Source organism: Thalassophryne amazonica, chromosome 3 (assembly GCF_902500255.1).
Source record: "Thalassophryne amazonica chromosome 3, fThaAma1.1, whole genome shotgun sequence".
NCBI classification, from domain to species: domain Eukaryota; kingdom Metazoa; phylum Chordata; class Actinopteri; order Batrachoidiformes; family Batrachoididae; genus Thalassophryne; species Thalassophryne amazonica.
The window spans coordinates 87,673,192-87,696,498 of NC_047105.1; positions in this window are offsets into that span (position 1 = coordinate 87,673,192).

Sequence of the window (23,307 nt, forward strand, 5' to 3'; positions counted from 1 at the left end):
CAACTCGTGATAGGGGTGGGCATTTATAAGCCTTTGCTTCAGCCCACACCCTTTTGGCCGCACACAACTGGGAAATTGTTGTTTTTTTTAATTGTTTGAGGTTTTGTTTGCTTTTGTTTTTCTTTGTTTGGTCTTGTGAGAGATTTTTTGTGTGTGTGTGCCAAATAAAAATAAAAAATAAAATATATATTCACTGGCAAAGGAATGTCACAAGCTACAAATGAAATCAAAAGCCAAAACTCAAATTTAGAATAGTTCTTGCTGTTTAGTCTTCCTCTTGCTGTCTGCCTTTGCATTGCTCAGTTTTTGCTACACAAAAGAATGTTGCACAACTTGTAAGGCTTAATCTTTCTGCACCACAAGATGCATTTGTGATAGTGCTACGTTTGTACAACAAAAATGCAATTTATCATTATTTCTTTTTGGTTATTAATGCTTGTGTTTCCCTGTGACACATCTGGGCTCCTTTTTTCTAAAACCACAAGATGAGTTAGACTTTACAATGGAAAGGGTTGAAATAAACAAAAACCATCTTTGCATCTTAAACTTTCTGAGGCTGTAACTTTCTAAATCTTTTCTCCAAAGCGGTTTGATTGTTCCACAGATGTGCAGCGATTCTTCAGCTGCACTCAGAATGAGGCCAATGAGAGCAAATTCTTTGGGTGTGTGCCTCACTGGGTGAGATAGTTGGATAGCTGGATAACGCTATGAATAGTCATCTCACATCTGACCTCACCCGACCCGTTGAGCGCGTTGTTCACAGACACACCCACAAGCACACAGAGTTGAACTGAGTACATGGTTGTAAAAATGTGGCCCAGTCCTTCAGGACAGAGTCCATGGATGTGTCAGACACCGCCGGCGGCCTCAGGGACAACGTCAGTGCACCTTCTTGTCTTCATCTTCAAACGTAGCTGTGTGTAGGCGAGACTGAAGAAGGCAGGCGCAACTTGGGTCTGATCCTTGGGTCTTGTCTCAGAGTGATGCTGAAAAACTAATTCATGCATTTATTTCCTCTAGGCTGGACTATTGTAATTCATTATTATCAGGTTGTCCTAAAAGTTCCCTAAAAAGCCTTCAGTTAATTCAAAATGCTGCAGCTAGAGTACTGACGGGGACTAGAAGGAGAGAGCATATCTCACCCATATTGGCCTCTCTTCATTGGCTTCCTGTTAATTCTAGAATAGAATTTAAAATTCTTCTTCTTACTTATAAGGTTTTGAATAATCAGGTCCCATCTTATCTTAGGGACCTCGTAGTACCATATTACCCCATTAGAGCGCTTCGCTCTCAGACTGCAGGCTTACTTGTAGTTCCTAGGGTTTGTAAGAGTAGAATGGGAGGCAGAGCCTTCAGCTTTCAGGCTCCTCTCCTGTGGAACCAGCTCCCAATTCAGATCAGGGAGACAGACACCCTCTCTACTTTTAAGATTAGGCTTAAAACTTTCCTTTTTGCTAAAGCTTATAGTTAGGGCTGGATCAGGTGACCCTGAACCATCCCTTAGTTATGCTGCTATAGACGTAGACTGCTGGGGGGTTCCCATGATGCACTGTTTCTTTCTCTTTTTGCTCTGTATGCACCACTCTGCATTTAATCATTAGTGATCGATCTCTGCTCCCCTCCACAGCATGTCTTTTTCCTGGTTCTCTCCCTCAGCCCCAACCAGTCCCAGCAGAAGACTGCCCCTCCCTGAGCCTGGTTCTGCTGGAGGTTTCTTCCTGTTAAAAGGGAGTTTTTCCTTCCCACTGTAGCCAAGTGCTTGCTCACAGGGGGTCGTTTTGACCGTTGGGGTTTTACATAATTATTGTATGGCCTTGCCTTACAATATAAAGTGCCTTGGGGCAACTGTTTGTTGTGATTTGGCGTTATATAAAAAAATTGATTGATTGATTGATTGATCCTGTGAGCATGCTCACAGGAAATTTATATATGTATAGAAAGTTTTTCCCTATGGTAGTATTGTTACAAAAGAATCCAACAGAGCAAGAAAAATGAGCAGTCAGACAGTAAAGTTGTTAGCAAATCTCCACTTTTACCAAAAGCATAAAAGCTGCTTTTGCTGATTTTGAAATGTATTTATTTATTTATTTATTTATTTATTTGGGCCCCATGTAGATAAACGCATGCTGATATAGCATGCATACTGTTAAAAAATTATGCATCATGCAAAATATAATGAAATATAATTAAAGTTACAGTGTGTAGAAGTTAGTGTCATCTACTGGTGAGGTTGCAGATTGTCATGCTGTCATCAATCAAAATTTTGTTGGCCTTCACAGTTTTGCTTCTTTCACGATGGGGATTCATACCGGCGGCAAGGTGGAGGATTAATGGTTAGCACTGGTGTGTCACAGCAAGAAGGTCGTGGGATCACTTCCCACCTTTTCTGTGTGGAGTTTGCATGTTCTCCCTGTGTCTGCGTGGGTTTCCTCCGGGCACTCCGGTTTCCTCCCACAATAAAAAAAAACATGCTTATTTAGGGTCTGCTCCTTTGTCTGCCGCTAACCAAGGCAGTGTCTCTACATCTGGAGTTGGTCCCCGGGAGCCAGACTGTGGCTGCTCACTGTTCCTCGTGGTTGAATTGTGTCTAACTGTAATTAGGATGGGTTAAATGCAAAGGACAGATTTCATTGTATGTTTGGTATCTATGACAATAACTGCTCTATTCTTAGCCTTCTCTTATGATGAGCAATATGTGATCCTCCAGTTCACAAAAATAAGGGCTCGTAAGCCTGCACTAACAACCACCAGGCAGTCTACAAGGGAAAAAACACTAATTCTGTCTGTCTGTACTGCAAAATGTGAAAAGAGGGGTAAGTGCTGTATGTTCCTTTTGGATTCCTGTAACAACCTGGTGCTGCAACACATCAGCCTCCATGAGGAGGGCCGCTCCCATAGAGATATGATGGACTCATTCTCGATTCGTTGTTGCACTTTTGTGAATAAATGTCTCCAAATCCTACACACTGCAACCTTAATTATAGCAGCAAATTATTTGAAGGATAAAAGTTTCTGCAGGGTCGAATGGAACACTTTAGTCACTTGTACTTTAATCCATAAATCATCTTGTGTGTTATACATGTGTATCCGCATCTGGAGTTATATGGGAATAAAAGGCAGAGTTACCGAACAGAAAAGACAGAAAAGTCACTTGATGTTGCACCCCACCCTGGAACAGTTTGGTTTATGTAACGCTCCTGTCCTGTGCACCGCCAAAATTTCCTGTATATTCATTTTGTAAATTGTTTTGTCAATTGTGTCAGTAGCATGGCCCAAGCAGAGGGTCACCCCTTTGAGTCTGGTCTGCTTGAGGTTTCACTTTCAATTTAATTTAATTTCAATTTATTAATTTTATATAGCGTCAGTCACCTCAACAGTAGTCAACAGTCACCTCAAGGCGCTTCACCCAACTAAAATAAATAAAATAAAATAAATGAAAAGACTTAAAAAAAAACACAGTAAAAGAGTAAAAAAAAAAAAAAAAAAAAAAAGTAAAAAACATAGTAACATAATAAAGGTTTCTTCCTGAAATCATCAGAGGGAGTTTTTCCTTACCATTGTCGCTTGTTTTTTCATTTATCTTTGATGTCTTTTTAGTAGAATGCAATGGGCCCCAAACCTGGGGTCTAAAGTTGCATCCTAGGTTCTATAGTTATCTTAACCAGATCTGGCATTGTATCCGAGGGCTCTCTTCAAGATGGTGATCGTTCCCTTAATCGCAGACAACTGCACCTCATGTGCACTTGGGTGACCGGGGATTGCCTCAAGGTATTTCTTCAGGTTCTTTTTCATCAGGCCTGTTGCTCCTACCACAACTGGAATGATATCAATGTCTTTCAATGACCATGTTGTTCTTAGGTCATTTTTCAGGTCTTGGTATTTTGAGATCTTTCCCCTTTCAGCTCGATTCAGGCCGTAATCATTGGGGACTGTCACATCAATGATTTTGGCTGTTTTCTCTTGCTTGTTCCAGATGACAATATCAGGTTTGATTGCACCTCCTTCTATGTGTCTTCCTGCTGGGATCTCTTTGTCGTAGAAGATCGTTATTTTTCCATTGGATGATACTGGTGTTGGCTCGTGCTCCCAGACATGTTCTTTGACTTCCAACTCCAGTTCCTTGCAGATCTTCCAGTGGAGATATTGACAGATCTTGTTATGTCTGGATGTATAATGCCCATCTGCCATGAGGATCTGGCATGCTGATGTTAGATGGTTTACACTCTCAACAGCTGTATGACAGAATCGGCATTTATCATTTTGTGAGATCCCTGCCATTTTTTTGAAGCCATTAGTTAGAAGTCCCTGATCTTGTGCTCCAATCATAATTCTTTCTCCATCAAAACCAAGTTTTCCATTTTTTAGCCACTGCATTGATCCAACTTTGTCGATGTATTCCTTTTCGAGTTCTTCTTGGAAACGTCCGGCTCTTTTGTGTTGTTTCCATCTTTCCACTCAATGTTTTCCTTCATTTTTGCAGTATTGTTCTCTGGTCTGTCTTGCAAGTTTTGTTGCAGGCATGAGACTGTTGCTTTTTCTCTCTTGTAGAAGTTCTCCGCCAAAGTTTTTTGCCAGTTTAGTGATTGAGGTCCGTTCACTTATGGCCTCGTGGTGTTGTGTGACCGTTTTTATGATTTCTTCTTCAGAGCTCTTTAAGTACTGTCCAATACTTATTATCGATGCTCTGTAGGCCTGGTTGATTACAGTAAGACCCATACCGCCTTCTCTGCGAGGTAGGTATATTCTGTCCATGCACTGATTTCTGTATGTGATTTTGTGGAGGGTGAGCATTTTTCTGGTTTTTGTGTCCAATTTGTTAAGTTCGCATTGTGGCCAGTTCACTATGCCAAACCCATAGGTCACCACTGGTATTGCAAACTGGTTTATGGCTGTGATTTTATTTTTTGGTGTCAGCTGTGTTTTGCAGATCTTTTTTAAGCGGTTTAGGTATTCTTTTGTTGTTTTTGTTCTCATTTTCTTGTGTTCAGTTGAATTACTTTGTTCAATTCCCAAGTATTTGTATGTGGAGTCTGCAGCCAGGTCTTCAATGTAGCTCCCTTCATCTAATTGTATGTTTTCGGTTTTTGTCTTTTTTCCTTTTGTCATTGTGCATTTTGAGCATTTATCCAGTCCAAATTCCATGCCAATGTCTTTTGAGAACTTATGGGCAGTTTCCACGAGTTGAGTGAGTCCGTTTTTTGTGTTGGCATAGATTTTCAAATCATCCATGAACAACAGATGGTTCACAAGTTTTTGGTTTTCCTTTCCTTTGTCTTTACTTAAGTCATATCCAATGTCTTGCTGCTTCAGGATCTTGCTGAGCGGGTCCATGATTAAGCAGAATAAGAGAGGTGAAAGGCTGTCTCCTTGAAGTATCCCTCTCTGAACTCGTACGTCTGGGATTGTTATTTGTCCCTCTGTGTGATTGAGGGTGATGGTGGTGTTCCACTTGTTCATTTGTGCTTTCAGGAAGGTTCTTATTTTCTCATTGATGTTGTAGAGTTCTAAGCACCTCAAGATCCAGGAGTGTGGTACACTGTCAAATGCCTTTTTGTAATCAATCCAAGCCATGCTGAGGTTCCTCTGCCTTGTTTTGCAGTCCTCCAGGATAGCTTTGTCTGTCAGTAACTGGTCTTTAGCTCCTAATCTTCTTTTGGAACATCCTTTCTGTTCATTTTCCAGGTAGCCACCATTGTCAAGATGTTCATAAATGGCATCAGCTATGATTCCTGTCAGCCATTTGTATGTTGTTGTTAGGCAGCAGATGGGTCTGTACTTGTTGGGAAGCTGTGTTTCCTTGGTTTTTGGAATTAGGCTTGTGTTCCCTGTCGTTAGCCAGTCTGGTGTGTCCTCTTCTCCGTTCAGTATTTTTGTGAAAGCCACAGCATAATGTTGGTGTAATGCTGTCAGTCTTTTCAGCCAAAAATTTGGGATTTTGTCGATGCCAGGTGCCTTGAAGTTACTGTATTCACTCATTTTCTTTCTGATCTCTTCTTCATTGATTACAATTGCTGGCATTTGTTGTTTGTCTTTGTTTTTCTGTTGTATTTTTTCAATCCACTCAGCCTCTTGGTGTTGTTTTGGGTCTTCAAAGAGTGGTCTCCAAAATTTTTCAATTTCCTTTCTCTCAGGTGGTTGTTGTACTTCTATTGTGTCATTTGCCAGCTTTCTGTACACTAGTCTGGGGTTTGTTGCAAATAGTTTATCTGTTTTGCTTGTATTTTCTTGTCTTTATTCCTAATTTGTGCTGCGAAAGCTTTTACTAAGGCTTGATGTTCAGCCAGCCTTCCACCTAGCAGTTTGTCTTCAACATTGTATTTTCTTTTAATGCGATTTATTTTTTTTAGAAGATTCTTTTTGTGGTTCTTGTTTCCCAAAAATGTGGCCATTTGGGAGATCTCTGCTCTTAGGCAGCTGATTTTTTGTTGTAATTTCTTTTTCCATCGTGGCATGGTATTCTTTTTCTTATTTGTGGTACTGTTTCTCTCCAAATCTTGTGGGGCTAATTTACTTTGTATGTACCATGCCGCTCCATAATTTACAGAGTTTAACTCTGTCAATGTGGCTCCTCTTGGGACCAGTTTGGTCAGTCCTATGTTAACTTTTTGAAGGATATTTTGAATTTTTATTCTCTTTTAGTTTAGTCAGCTTTGGGCGCTCTTTCATGTCCATTTTTCTTGTTTCTTCAATCTTATTTGCCAATTCCTCTTCTAGTTCCTGCTGTTCTGGGTCTGTGTGCACCTGTGAATTATTTTGTAGATGAGCTGGTGAGTTGTTCGTTTTTTCGGTGGGCAATGAGTTGCTCGTTTTTTCAGGGGGCAGTGAGTTGTTCATTTTTTCGGGAGGCAGTAAATGGTTCGGTTTTTCGTGAGGCAGTGAGTGGTTCGGTTTTTCGGGAGGCAGTGAGTTGTTCGTTTTTTCGGGAGGCATTGAGTTGTTTGTTTTTTCGGGAGGCATTGAGTTGTTCGTTTTTTTGGGAGGCATTGAGTTGTTCGTTTTTTCGGGAGGCATTGAGTTGTTTGTTTTTTTGGGAGGCATTGAGTTGTTTGTTTTTTCGGGAGGCATTGACTTTACTTGTGTGAAGCACCTTGAGGCAACTTTGTTGTGATTTGGCGCTATATAAACGAAAATAAATTAAACTTGATTTGTTTTCAGATTCAACAGCAAAAATTAAACACAAGACTCGTGATTTAAAAATGTGCAGGTGGAAGAGATAACCCCATGTCCCTTCACCAAGACATACAGCAATAACTGCAAAATAAATCATTACTGCATTATGTGTCAACACCAAACTGTGTAAATCACATGGAACATTTGGAAATCTTTGTTTTGCAACAGTTGGTGATGTCATAAGAGCCACTTTACACTCTAAAAAGTGAACCGCTGTCTCAACAAGAAAAAGTGATGTAACAATTTGCATAGATTTATTTAACTTATTTCAACTTAACTTGAGAAGACTTGTGGCATTAACTCAGTTGAAAGTTGAAATAACTCAGTTGAAGTAACGTTAAATAAATCTATGCAAACTGTTACATCAATTTTTCTTGTTGAGACAGCAGTTCATTTTTAGAGTGTAGCACAGCTTGGGGTGTCTTCCTTTTGATACATATTTCAGAACATAACAATATTGTTTTGAAACAGTGTGTTGCAAAATATTTTTGAAACATTCTGCAGCAGTGTTTTGAGTTAGCTGTCACTAATTCACAGTAACAAAGCATCATCCCCAGCCACACACTATCTATTCTTTAATTCCTGTTTTACTTTCCCATTCTGTTGAATATTTCACCCCATATTTCCCCACTTAGTGGTTATCATGTTCCTCCAAGCACTTGCGAGTTTGCTTGCTGGGTGGAACACAATGACACATCTATAGGATATTACGTATGGTAAATAAAGTTGCTCTTTCAATCAGTCTGAGGCATCAAAGTCCACCAAATGCAATAGAGTTTGTCCTCATTGTCGTATTCTTTTAATTTAGTGAGTTAAAAGATTCATTCATTTTTTATACTTGTTACACCATTCAATTGGTTGGAGTCTATCCCAGCAGTCATAGAGTGTGAGACAAGGTACACCCTGGACAGTGCACCAGTCTATCGCGGGGCCACATATCGACAGACATATTCAACACACGCACATGTACGGACATTTTAAAGTTCCCAGGAGCCACATGTACAATGATGCGTGGATTTCCTTCTGAAACATGGCATACGCCAAAACCCAGAAACTGGATGTATCCAGACGTATCAAAGTCTGCGTACTCATGTATCTAAGCATGTTCCATTTGTACATCCCAATCAACATGGAACTGAATGGACATGCACTCCACCCTGGCCATGCTCCTATTTAAATACATAAATCCATGTAAATAGGCCCAATCACATCAGACAACATGAACACAGAAAAGAATTTACAAGGTCTGTCCATAAAGTATAGGTCCTTTTTATTTTTTTCAAAAACTATATGGATTTCATTCATATGTTTGTACGTCAGACATGCTTGAACCCTCGTGCGCATGTGTGAGTTTTTCCACGCCTGTCGGTGACGTCATCCGCCTGTGAGCACACCTTGGGAAGGACTGGTCCCGCCCCCTCATCGGAATTCCTTTGTCTGAGAAGTTGTTGAGAGACTGGCGCTTTGTTTGACCAAACTTTTTCAAAACCTGTGAGGCACATCGAAGTGGACACGGTTTGAAAAATTCAGCTGGTTTTTGGTGAAAATTTTAACGGCTGATGAGAGATTTTGAAGTGATTCTGTCGCTTTAAGGACTTCCCACGGAGCGGGACGTCGCGCAGCACTCCCAGGCGCCATCGTCAGCCTGATTAATGGTGAAAACCTCCACATTTAAGCTTCTGTTGACCCGGGACGTCGTGAAAGAAACTTCTTCTGAAACAAAGAAGTTTCAGAAGAAGTCACTTTCAGCATTTTATCTGGATATTCCACTGTTAAAGGAGATTTTTTTAATGAAAGACGTGCGGGCGGATTCGCACGTCGGCTTGCACCCGCCGCGATGCGCCGCCACAGGAAAAACACCTCCGTGTTGATAACCATTTGTAAAATCCAGGCGGCTTTTGATGGCTTTCAGTGGAGTGAGTATCTGAGAAATTGTTTAACAGTTGGGCATGTTCCAACTTGTCCTTAAGGCTTCCAACGGAGGTGTTTTTCCTGTTGCGCTGTGCTGCACCGGCTGCAAGCCGACGTGCGAATCCGCCCGCACGTCTTTCATTAAAAAAATCTCCTTTAACAGTGGAATATCCGGATAAAATGCTGAAACTGACTTCTTCTGAAACTTCTCTGTTCTCTCACAACGTCCCGGGTCAACAGAGGCTTAAATGTGGAGGTTTTCAGCTTGAAACAGGCTGACGATGGCGCCTGGGAGCACTGCGCGATGTCCCGCTCCGTGGGAAGTCCTTAAAGCGACAGAATCACTTCAAAATCTCTCATCAGCCATTAAAATTTTCACCGAAAACCAGCTGAATTTTTCGAACCATGTCCACTTCGATGTGCCTCACAGGTTTTGAAAAAATTTGATCAAACAAAGCGCCAGTCTCTCAGCAACTTCTCAGACAAAGGAATTCCAACGAGGGGGCTGGACCACACCTCCCACAAGGCGTGCTCACAGGTGAATGACGTCACCGACAGGCGTGGAAAAATTCACGCATGCGCACGAGGGTTCAAGCATGTCTGACGTACAAACATATGAATGAAATCCATATAGTTTTGAAAAAAATAAAAAGGACCTATACTTTATGGACAGACCTCGTATACCGAGTGTGTGCTACAGATGACTGGAAACTACATGGCCACACGCAGGGATAGTTTATTTGGTACCCTGTTACATGGAATATTCGTGAAACTGGAAAAATGTTAGTGGGAGTGTGTGTGTGTGTGTGTGTGTGTGTGTGTGTGTGTGTGTGTGTGTGTGTGTGTGTGTGTGTGTGTGTGTGTGTGTGTGTGTGTGTGTGTGTGTGTGTGTGTGTGTGTGTGTAAGGCCGTAAATGCTGTCGGCTCAGAACAGTGCACACACACTGAAGTTAAAAACGTGAGGTGCGTCAGGGCTGACTGTGTGTGATATTCACAAGTTTGCACATGCGTTTATTGACAAAATATTGAACACAGGCAGACAATCGGTTAAGAAACGTTGCTGCTCCAGTCTCACGATCAAGAAAAAGAAAACACATTGATAATAGCAAACAACGTATTTGAATGCGCACAATCCCAAATGTGCCCACACTGGTTTTCATTCAGAACAATTACACAAATACATGATTTAACCACCAAGCAGGCACCCATTGCGCACCATTCCAGCCTCCAGCCTGATGTGCATTTGTGCATCACATATGATATGAACATCGATGGAATGAAATTGTTTCCTATTAGTAAAAACAAATTCATCATGTGATGTCGCCTTTATGTATGTAGTCAATAGCTCTGACTGCATTAGGGAAACCGGCTTTTGCTGCAAATTGCACTTTAATGTTGGAATGTGTTGTACCTGGATGACATTTAGATGACTGCGTTCCACACAGCTGGCATGACTCGGCTCAAGGTTGACTGACACACTCCTGACTGATCGACGAGCTCCCGCTGGAATACCCCTGTTTCCAGGAAGCCCAGTGTGGTCAAAGCCTGTGTCGACTCAGACAGCCCCTGGCTGCACTCTGGGCCTGGCCGCAGTTCAAATCAAATCAATTTTATTTATATAGCACCAAATCACAACAAACAGTTGCCCCAAGGCGCTCCATATTGCAAGGCCAGGCCATACAATAATTACGGAAAAACCCCAACGGTCAAAACGACCCCCTGTAAGCAAGCACTTGGTGACAGTGGGAAGGAAAAACTCCCTTTTAACAGGAAGAAACCTCCAGCAGAACCAGGCTCAGGGAGGGGCCGTCTTCTGCTGGGACTGGTTGGGGCTGAGGGAGAGAACCAGGAAAAAGACATGCTGTGGAAGACAGCAGAGATCAGAGATTAAATGCAGAGTGGTGCATAAAGAGCAAAAAGAGGTGAATAAAAAGAAACACTCAGTGCATCATGGGAACCCCCCAGCAGTCTAAGTCTATAGCAGCATAACTAAGGGATGGTTCAGGGTCACCTGATCCAGCCCTAACTATAAGCTTTAGCAAAAAGGAAAGTTTTAAGCCTAATCTTAAAAGTAGAGAGGGTGTCTGTCTCCCTGATCTGAATTGGGAGCTGGTTCCACAGGAGAGGAGCCTGAAAGCTGAAGGCTCTGCCTCCCATTCTACTCTTACAAACCCTAGGAACTACAAGTAAGCCTGCAGTCTGAGAGCGAAGTGCTCTATTGGGGTGATATGGTACTATGAGGTCCCTAAGATAAGATGGGACCTGATTATTCAAAACCTTATAAGTAAGAAGAAGAATTTTAAATTCTATTCTAGAATTAACAGGAAGCCAGTGAAGAGAGGCCAATATGGGTGAGATATGCTCTCTCCTTCTAGTCCCTGTCAGTACTCTAGCTGCAGCATTTTGAATTAACTGAAGGCTTTTCAGGGAACTTTTAGGACAACCTGATAATAATGAATTACAATAGTCCAGCCTAGAGGAAATAAATGCATGAATTAGTTTTTCAGCATCACTCTGAGACAAGACCTTTCTAATTTTAGAGATATTGCGCAAATGCAAAAAAGCAGTCCTACATATTTGTTTAATATGCGCTTTGAATGACATATCCTGATCAAAAATGACTCCAAGATTTCTCACAGTATTACTAGAGGTCAGGGTAATGCCATCCAGAGTAAGGATCTGGTTAGACACCATGTTTCTAAGATTTGTGGGCCAAGTACAATAACTTCAGTTTTATCTGAGTTTAAAAGCAGGAAATTAGAGGTCATCCATGTCTTTATGTCTGTAAGACAATCCTGCAGTTTAGCTAATTGGTGTGTGTCCTCTGGCTTCATGCATAGATAAAGCTGGGTATCATCTGCGTAACAATGAAAATTTAAGCAATGCTGTCTAATAATACTGCCTAAGGGAAACATGTATAAAGTGAATAAAATTGGTCCTAGCACAGAACCTTGTGGAACTCCATAATTAACCTTAGTCTGTGAAGAAGATTCCCCATTTACATGAACAAATTGTAATCTATTAGATAAATATGATTCAAACCACCGCAGCGCAGTGCCTTTAATACCTATGGCAGTTCTGCACGCAACTCCAGTAACACTGCCTTGGTATTGCAAATCAGCTTAAGAGCCAATTATCGTCATTTCCAGGTAAATCCTTGTGTTCCCTGAATACTCGCTCACGTCAGATTGAACCATTTGCAAGGTCCTCTATCAATGCTAATGCAACCATTGTTTGTGCCATTTTACGCATCACTTTGCACGTGCTTTTATATCCATCCATATAATTGAAAAAGCATGGGTGTGTTAATTGCTCATCAGTGTGTCTCTGGTGTGCACATCACTCTGATGACTTCTTGTTTTCACACTATTAACTGTTCCCAGCATCACATCTATGTGTTGGCAGTGGAACATTAGCTATAGAAACGAATGCTTTTAACATGAGGCGCCTGGTGGCCTTCCATGGAGGAGGCTGTTCGAGAGTTCATTGCTGCTTGCTGTGTTCAGTGTAAGATCTCAACCTAACATCTTTCTGGGCTACTTCAACCTCTTCTCATAGCCAAATGTCCTGAGTCACATATTGCATTGAATTTTGTCACTGGTCTTCCCCCATCCAAATAGTGTTATGCTCACCATCACAGACAGGTTCTCAAAGGCCGCCCATTTCACTGATCTTCCTAAACTCCCCTCTTCTAGGGAAATAGCTGATCTGCTGGTGATTCATGTGTTCTACCTACTTGGCATTCAATCTTACATAATCTCCCACAGAGGACCACGGTTCTGGAAGACTTCCTGTTCAGTCCAGGAAATCAAGGTCAGTCTTTCGTCTGGTTACCATCCCCAGACCACTGGCCAGACAAAATGGGCTTACAAAAGAGTTGGAAACTGCTCTGTGCTGTGTAACATCCGCCAAACCATGTTTTTTGGAATGTCCAGCTGCCCTGAATGGAATATGCCCACAATTCACTCAGCAATGTTTCTTCTGGTATGTCACACTGTAATCGCTTTCTTTGTTCCTCCAGTTTCCTGATCCCGACTCATCCCCTGCTAGCTCAAGTACTTTCTCCCTGCCCTGACCCAGTATCCACCTCTCTGCATCTTGTAACCCTGAACCAACTCCCTTGGCTAGCACCCTCTGGGACTTCTGTATGATCCACATTTCTAAAACCTCTGCTGCTTCATTTGTGTCTGTACTGGGGTTAATCTGTTCCTTTCACCTAACACCTTACCTTCACCATCAACAACTTTGTCATTCCACCACAACGACATTATTTATGGAACGGATTTTTGAAGTTGTCGGTTCTGCTAGAGGCATAGAAATAAAATACTCTGAGTATGGACTCCTCACATAACTGACAGAAAAGTACCTCCATCACTGAATGGGAAGTTTGAGTGCTTGTCAACGTAATGAGCACATGAGTCTATTTGAAGAGTTTCAGTCAGGTTTTAGAATTCATCATAGTACAGAAACAGCATTAGTGAAGGTTACAAATGATCTTCTTATGGCCTCGGACAGTGGACTCATCTCTGTGCTTGTTCTGTTAGACCTCAGTGCTGCTTTTGATACTGTTGACCATAAAATTTTATTACAGAGATTAGAGCATGCCATAGGTATTAAAGGCACTGCGCTGCGGTGGTTTGAATCATATTTGTCTAATAGATTACAATTTGTTCATGTAAATGGGGAATCTTCTTCACAGACTAAGGTTAATTATGGAGTTCCACAAGGTTCTGTGCTAGGACCAATTTTATTCACTTTATACATGTTTCCCTTAGGCAGTATTATTATGGACGTGGACGTGTCGCTGGGACCACAGCCTGTGGTTAAAATCCTCTCACCCAGCTGCTGTGTGCTGGAATCAATCACGCAAAAATAAATCCCACGTGATAATCCAACCATCGCAGTGTCTAGAGTTAGGCTGTGCTGCTGAAGTGAGAAAAAACACAAAAAAAGAAATTAAAGTTCACTGGAAAGGCTCTGTCTGATGCATGGGACATGGCCCACTGCCAGCAGACTTTCAGCAAAGCTGCACGTGCGCCCTGCAGGTGCTTAGTGGCTCATGCAGCTTTATGCATACACACACAAACATACAGACATACACACAGCTGAGTGATAATTTCAGCCCCACGCGCACACACACGCGTGCTGCACACTTGTGCGCACTTGGGTATGAGGAACACAGCACTCCCTCCCACTCCAGTCCCATGTTTGCCATCCAGATGTTTGGACATCGGGCAGTCTTCAGCACCTTTTATGTTATGTCTGTCTGATAGCAGTCTGTGTCATCTACCTGTTGTCTACAGGTGTTTTGGATGGCATCATGCAGGTGTGGACGAGGTAATCTGGATGCGTTCTGACACTGGTGACCACACCTCTTTCCTCCTGACTGCGACAGATTATGACAATATTTGCCGTGTCGGGCTGGTTCCTGCACATTCTTGCTATGTGTGATGGGGGCTTAACTTCTTGATCCGTCTTTGTCAATCTTGAGCAAACTTGGTATACCTAGTAGTTACGTCCATCATCGGCACCAGATTTGAAATCATGGTTAAATTTTCAAACTGTTAAAAATTCCATCCCAATTTGCAAAATAGTCATTAGTACGTGGTACCTTCCGGATGTTTTTAGTCTTAACAGCTTCAATCAAACATCTTTAAACAGGGTATTCCTCGTGAGTATGGCTTGCAACTTGTTTGAGCGTGTTCCATCCTCCATCAGGGGGTAAAAATCTGAAGCCAAAGCAACATTTGTTGCAGTTTGTCTGGCAGAGGGCACGGCTCTTTATTTTCGTTTCTTGGTATGTTGCCAGGTCTGCATGTTATAAGACAGCCTGTTAGGAGAGAAGTCAGATTAAGCGGTTTCATTCTGGTTTTGCACTTTGTTGGATGGTGATCATGGTAGAACGGTGTCCTGTGGAAAAAGAATGTCAAGATTATTATTTGAATCTTTTACATTTGGCCAAAATATTGAATATGGTGAATCTAGAAAGTATTCACAACGCTTCACGTTTTACACATTTTACTATGTTACAGTCATATTCCAAAATAGCAGTCGGCCTCTCGGTAGGAGGGGTCTGGTTAGGTTAAAAACTCCAGCTTTTGTTGGCTTCTGGTTTATTCTTCTCTACAAGAGTCAAGACAGAAGTCAGACTACCAGAGCAAGAATTTTAGCTGAGGAAGCTTCTGTGATTTGAAGCGAAACGTCCTCACGTCAAGCAACCCAGTCCAGTCGAAGATTCAAGCTTCTGTACTATGGAAACCACCTGGACAACTGAGAGCCTGCACAGAAACATTCCAAAATAGAGTAAATACATTTTTCCCTCAAAATTCTACTCACAACACCCCATAATGACAATATGAAAAAAGTTTTTTTTATTTAATTTTTGCAAATGTATTAAAAATAAAAACTAAGAATTCACATGTACACAAGTATTCACACCCTTTGCTCAATCCTTTGTTGATGTACCTTTGGCAGTAATTAGAACCTCAAGTCGTCTTGAAAATGATGCCACAAGCTTGGTGCACCTATCTTTGGGCAGTATTTCCCATTCCTCTTTGCAACACATTTCAAGCTCCATCAGGTTGGATGGTGAGCGTCGATGTACAGCCATTTTCAGATCTCTCCAGAGATGTTCAATGAGATTCAGGTCTGAGGTCTGGCTGGGCCACTCAAGGACATTCACAGAGGTGTCCTGAAGCCACTCCTTTGGTATCTTGGCTGTGTGCTTAGGGTCATTGTTCTACTGAAAGATGAACTGTCGCCCCAGTCGAGGTCGAGTGTGCTCTGGAACAGGTTTTCATCCAGGATGTCTCTGTACATTGCTGCATTCATCTTTCCCTCAATCCTGGCTAGTCTCCCAGTTCCTGCCACTGACAAAACATCCCCACAGCATGATGCTGCTACCACCATGCTTCACTGTAGGGATGGTGCCTGGTGTACTCCAAACATGACGCCTGGCAGTCACGCCAAAAAGTTCAGTCTTTGTCTCATCAGACCAGAGAATTTTGCTTCTCATGGTCTGAGAGCCCTTCAGGTGCCTTTTGGCGAACTCCAGGCAGACTGCCATGTGCCTTTTACTAGGAGTGGCTTCTGTCTGGCCACCCTACCAGACAGGCATGATTGGTGGATTGCTGCAGAGATGACTGTCTTTCTAGATGGGTTTCCTCTCTTCACGGAGGAATCCTGAGCTCTGACAGAGTGACCATCGGATACTTGGTCACCTCCCTGACTAAGGCCCTTCTCCCCCGATCGCTCAGTTTAGATGGGTGGTCAGCCCCAGGAAGAGTCCTGATGGATCCGAACCGCTTCCATTTATGAATGATGGCGGCCACTGTGCTCAATGGGATCTTCACAGCAGCAGAAATGTTTCTGTACCCTTCCCCAGATTTGTGCCTCAAGACAAACCTGTCTTGGAGGTCCACAGACAATTCCTTTGACTTTATGCTTGGTTTGTGCTCCGACATGCACTGTCAGCTGTGGGACCTTATACGTAGACAGGTGTGTGTCTTTCCACATCATGTCCAATCAACTGAATTTACCCCCAAGTGGACTCCAGTTAAACTGTAGAAACATCTCAAAGATGATCAGTGGAAACAGGATGCACCTGAGCTCAATTTTGTCAAAGGCTGTGAACATTTATGTACATGTGATTACTTAGTTTTTATTTTTCAGAAATTTGCAGAAATTATGGAGTATTGTCTGTGCAATGTTGAGGAAAAAAATTATTAAAGCCATTTTTAAATAAGGCTGTAACATAAAATGTGGGAAAAAAAATTAAGCACTGTGAATCTGTTCTCTCATCTCTCGTAATGTATTTTGAATACGTTCTGGGTGCACTATATACAAGAAAGATGCACAGAGTTTTTAAATTTGCATGTATGAATGGACTTTAAGCATGACGTTGTGATTCACTGAATGCTGTTAAGCTTATACAGTATTGTGCAGGTTAGTGACTCCAGTTCTAAGCTGTTCAATAACATTATGTCTAAATTGTTCCTTCAGGGGGAGAAAATATACTTTTTTATCAAATGCATTTGCTATAAGTACAATTATTTCATGAGTTTTGCTCAGATAAATTAATAACTGGGTTTCCTTCGGGGAGGTGATGGTCTAGTGGTTGAGTCCAGAAGATCATGGCTTCAAATCCCCGCCTGACTGGAAAATCACTAAGGGCCCTTGGGCAAGGCCTTTAATTCCCTATTGCTCCCGGTGTGTAGTGAGCACCTTGTATGGCAGCACCCTGACATCGGGGTGAATGTGAGGCATAATTGTAAAGCGCTTTGAGCGTCTGATGCAGATGGAAAAGCGCTATATAAATGCAGTCCATTTACCATTTACCATTTTACATTATTTGGAAGCATTTCTTACCCCATTCAGCAATGAGGGATGGTTCATATAGTGGCACATTTGCAATACATACACAGTATGAGGATTCCACCCTCTAGTTCTTCTATCTGGTTCTATGTTGTGCACCCAGCCGTGTAACAACTCTATGGCATCTCTCACACCAATATTGTTGTGCAAAAACAACACAGAAGCTAACTTTGAGAATCCATAAAGCCCTGTGTATGAGTGTTTGTTTCTGAAAATGACATTTCTCACCTCCTGAACAGGTCAAACATTCATTAAAACCAACAGACGTTTACGTGTCTGTAGTCTGAAAGGTCTCCGTGTGATTGATTCGTTCCAAACTGAAGTGCAATCGGGGTTCTTACATCCGCCTAAATGAACTGATTCGACTGGACAGCCGTGGTGTATAGAGCACCTTAGAGACAGGTGTGCTCATCTTACGACACACTCTCCCTCTCTCATCATTTGGGAAACCAATACATCACTTCAAGCAAACGTCTTATTAGCTGAGCGCTAACAGAGAGCCTGTGTCTGCGGGGGCTGAATACTGCCGAGACATCCTGTGGGAGAGGATCCTAGCATGACTTCGCTCTTCTTTATAACACATACACACACTGTCTGCTGGATAGCAAATACACTCACCTGCAAAAACAGAAAGTCTGACTTGTCCAGATGGGAGTTTTGCAGTGTGTGTGTGTGTGACATCTGCAGCTTGCTATCAGATCAGTATCAGTAACAGATTCTCAGTTTGGCTCTTTAGTCCACATCATCGTATACATCTACACCACAGGAATGGATCACACTTTTCTCATTAATCACAATCTCTTCAAGCTGAGGAATTTTATCTATTGTTAGTTTTTCACAAAGGGAGTAGGTATTGTTTTCTACAGTTCCAAACTGGTGGACATCTGTTCTTAATCAAACAATGGACAACGCAATCGTTCTTCAACAAAATGATCTTAACATCTGTTAAACTTTATCTCTCATAATGTATTTTTAAATGTAGGTTTGTGGAAATCCGGTAGGACAATGAAAATCAAAATCTCTTTACAGCTAGAGATTAGCTTTTGTTTTTCCAGCAGAGATGTGTGATGAGTGACTGATCATTCTGTTTCATTCATTTCAGATAGTCACAATAAAGCTCACTTCCTGGGTGGGTCACCAGCCATATGAAAGTTCACAGAAGGTCGTAGACCTTTCACAGTCATGTGGCCTGAGGTCAGCACGGTGGCTTAGTGGTTAGCACAGTTGCCTCACAGCGAGAAGGTCATGGGTTCAATTCCCGCCTGTGGCCTTTCTGTGTGGAGTTTGCATGTTCTCCCCGTGTTTGCGTGGGTTTCCTCCGGGTGCTCCGGTTTCCTCCCACATCCAAAGACATGCAGGTTAGGTGGACTGGAATTTTTAAAAAGTCCTTAGATGTGCGAGTGGGTGTGAATGTGTTTGTCTGTTTGTGGCCCTGCGACAGACTGGCGTCCTGTCCTGGGTGTACCCCGCCTCGCGCTCTGTGACTGCTGGGATAGGCTCCAGCCCCCTGCGACCCTTGATTGGACTAAGCGGTTGAAGATGAGTGAGTGAGTGAGTGAGTGAGTGAGTGAGTGAGTGAGTGAGTGGCCTGAGGTTCAAGTTGAGCATCAAACTTTCCCTCAGGGACACAGCTCTCTGTGTCCTTCACTAATTGGCGTAGTTTTTCATGTTGTTTTATTTAATTGTATTGGACAATGGACAAATAACTCGCACTCAAAAAGAAAGAAAGCTTCACTCACCTGCCATCGCTTTGGCCACAATACCATGAAAAATTATTGTGTACCTACAACCACCACTGCCTTTAGGTTCCAAGTCCAACTTCCACTTATTTTTGTCTTATTTTGTCTGTGTGCTTTTGAGATCATCATACATCACATAATTTGACAAAGAGTGTCTTTGGCGAGGTACTCTTTGGAATCTTCAAAGCCTGCTTTGAAGCAAAAGTTTTCACAAATTGAATTCAAAACAAGAAGCCAACTGTGAACTGACAGTTACGATACCTAGTTAGTAATTGGTAGTTAGACGTCAAGGTGGGATATCACATAATTTGAAGCAAAGATTATAGCCAAAGCATTCTGCAATATTTAAAGCTTTGAACTGAAACTTTGAATCTCAGCTCGTCTCGCAGGCTGAATTCAAAACAAGAAGCCAGTGGTTTGCAGCTGAAAAACCTCTTCAAATTTAACAGTTTCATCAAAGGGTGAGTTTTAAAACATTTCAATGGTTCAGATATATTAGACATACTCCTGTCTAAATTTTATATTGAACTCTTCTGTGTTAGGTGCCTTGTGACAGCTTTTGTTGTGATTTGGTGCTTTATAAGCTGATTAAAATTGAAATTGAATTGACAGAGAGATAGCACGTTTACTATATTTGACTATAAATATACACTCAGTTGCCAGTTTATTCGGAAAACCTTATGAAAATAATGTAGCCCTGCAGAAAATCCCCCATCATGAAGATGTGAAGGCACATCCTCTTAAAAATCAATAACAGTAGCTGCCACCAGAGTTGAGAGTAAGTCACCATCAAGTCATGAATCAGCAAGTCCCAAGTCAAGTCTCAAGTCATAATGACCACCAACTGTTTGCATGCTGACTTGAGACTTGTTTTGGGACATGCTGATTCATGACTTGACAGTGACTTACTCCCACCTCTGGCCGCCACTGTGCTGAGCTACCACTGAGAGAGACCAAAAGACAGTCAGGAGCTTAAAGAGAGAGAGCTACTGTGCAAGGACAGTAAAAATAAACTACCTAATATTATAATACGATTTACAAGCAGAAAATACAAAAATGAATTATTAAGACAGGAAAAGAATCTGAAAGGAACAAATGTCTATATAAATGAGCATCTAACAAAAAAAAATGCAGATGTTGCCAGAGAAGCAAGACTATTAAAAAAAACAGAAACACATTGTTGCTACATGGGTCTGGAACTGTGGGGTTTGGATTAGAGTGAAAGAAGGAACAAACGGTATACAAATCAGAGACATGGAGGACCTTACAAAGTACAGACCTGAATAGACAAATAAATATGACGTCAGTTGGTAGTATGACCAACAAAAAATCAGATCTAACATGGAAACAGACGATAAAATATATGACATAGACACCAATATTGATGAAAGTATATTTGATTTGACTACAATTGGTTGTGAGTATTATATGGAAAAACAGTTAAATAGTGAAAAAATTACTGAAGATACCCTGTCACTCATACATATAAATATCCGAAGCTTGTATTGTAAAATGTCAAAAATAAAAGATTATTTAAACCAGTTTAAAAATAGATTCAGCATTGTTGCAATCACAGAATCTTGGCTTAAAGATAACCTCATGGCTGATGTTCAAATGGAGGGATATGAGTTATATTTTGTAAATAGAAGAGATAAAAAAAAGGCGGAGGTATTGCTTTGAACATAAAAACAGATCTGACATGTAAAATTGTAGAAGAAATGCCAGTTATAGATGATGTCATAGAAATTGTAACAGTGGAAATTGTACATGAAACATCTAAAAATATTCTAATCAGTTGTGTATACAGAGCACCAGACTCTTGTGTTGTGAAATTTACAGATAAAATAATAGAATTATTCCATCAAATCAAAAACAAATGCTCTTTATGTGTGGAGACTTTAATGTTAATGTGGAAAGCTCCAGTTGCCAAAAAGTAAGTGATTTTGTGAATACAATGAATAGCTTGGGCTTATTCCCTTTGATAACAAAACCAACCAGAATTACATCGCAAAGTGCAACTGTAATTGACAATATATTCACAAATAGAACAGATGAAATTATTAAGAATGGGACATTGATGACAGATCTTAGTGAGCATTACCAGTTTTTTTTTTTCAATATTTAAATATAAAAATAGGTACAAAAAAAAACTGTTATAACTTTAAAGAGATAAGTCATTAAAAACCTTAGAGGCATTAATTATGACCTTAAAAATCAAAATTGGGAAGAAGTTTATATCGGTGACGTAAATGTAGACATATCCTTTCATTTATGAAATACTGATGAAATCATATAATAAAAATTGTAAATTAATAAAAACTAGTAAGAAAGAGTAAATAAACCATGGCTGACTAAGGGAATAAAACACTTGTGTAAAGAAAAACTATTTATATAGGTGCTTTTAAAATGCAAACAAGGAACAGAACACAGATACAAAAAATATAAAAACAAACTACGGACAAATAATTAGGAAACAAAAAAAAGATATTTATAGTGAACAACTGAATAAGAGTAAAGATACTATGAGGGCCACATGGGGGATTTATAAAAAGTGTGATGGAAGTGATGGAGTGAAATCAACTTTTCCGAATTACCTTGTCAAGGAAAATAAAGAGATATATGACATAAAAGAAGTTGTAAATTAGTTTAATGATTATTTTACAAAGGTGGGATCAAGTCTGGTGGGACATAAACTAATAGTAGAAGATAAATAAATACAATTGTAAATACGGCCAATAGTATTTTCCTTGACAAGTGGAAAAAGATGGAAATAAGGAATATGTAAAAAACTATGTAAGCAAAAGATCAACTGACTATGAAGATTAGACATGATGACTGTAAAAAGTATAATAGAAAACTATTACTGAACCTATTCACTTACATTTATAATCTGTCTCTTGTCAACAGGACTTTTCCCAAACGAAATGAAAATTGCCAAGGTAGTCCCATTATATAAAATATGGAGACAGACATACGTTTCAAATTACAGGCCAGTGTCATTGCTTCCACAGTTTTCCAAAATTATGGAAAAAAATTTTGTGACAAGGTTGGATAAATTCATTGACGAAACATCATATTTTAAATAATGCTCAGTATGGCCTTCAGACCAAAACATTCCACAGCTATGGCAATTATGGAATTAACAGAGACAATATCAACAGTAATAGATAATAAGATTATTTTGTAAGTGTTTTATTGACCTGAAAAAGCTTTTGATGTTACTCGATCATTCAAGATTGCTTCACAAGTTACAACAATATGGAATAAGAGGGATTGCACATCAGTGGGTAAAAAGTACTTAGAAAATAGAAAACAGTTTGTTAGATAAATAATACTAAATCAGAAATTGTGTAATATTATTGGTGAGTACCACAAGGGTCGGTACTTGGACCCAAACTGTTTATTTTGTATATCAATGATTTTGTGAATGTACACTCACAAAAATATAAACGCAACACTTTTGGTTTTGCTCCCATTTTGTATGAGATGAACTCAAAGATCTAAAACTTTTTCCACATACACAATATCACCATTTCCCTCAAATATTGTTCACAAACCAGTCTAAATCTGTGATAGTGAGCACTTCTCCTTTGCTGAGATAATCCATCCACCTCACAGGTGTGCCTATCAGGATGCTGATTAGACCCATGATTAGTGCACAGGTGTGCCTTAGACTGCCCACAATAAAGGCCACTCTGAAGGTGCAGTTTTGTTTTATTTTGGGGGGGGGGGGGGGGATACCAGTCAGTATCTGGTGTGACCACCATTTGCCTCATGCAGTGTAACACATCTCCTTCGCATCATCCGTGAAGAGAACACCTCTCCAACGTGCCAAACGCCAGCGAATGTGAGCATTTGCCCACTCAAGTCGGTTACGACGATGAACTGGAGTCAGGTCGAGACCCCGATGAGGACGAACGAGCATGCAGATGAGCTTCCCTGAGGACGGTTTCTGACAGTTTGTGCAAAAATTCTTTGGTTATGCAAACCGATTGTTCCAGCAGCTGTCCGAGTGGCTGGTCTCAGACGATCTTGGAGGTGAACATGCTGGATGTGGAGGTCCTGGGCTGGTGGGTTACACGTGGTCTGCGGTTGTGAGGCTGGTTGGATGTAC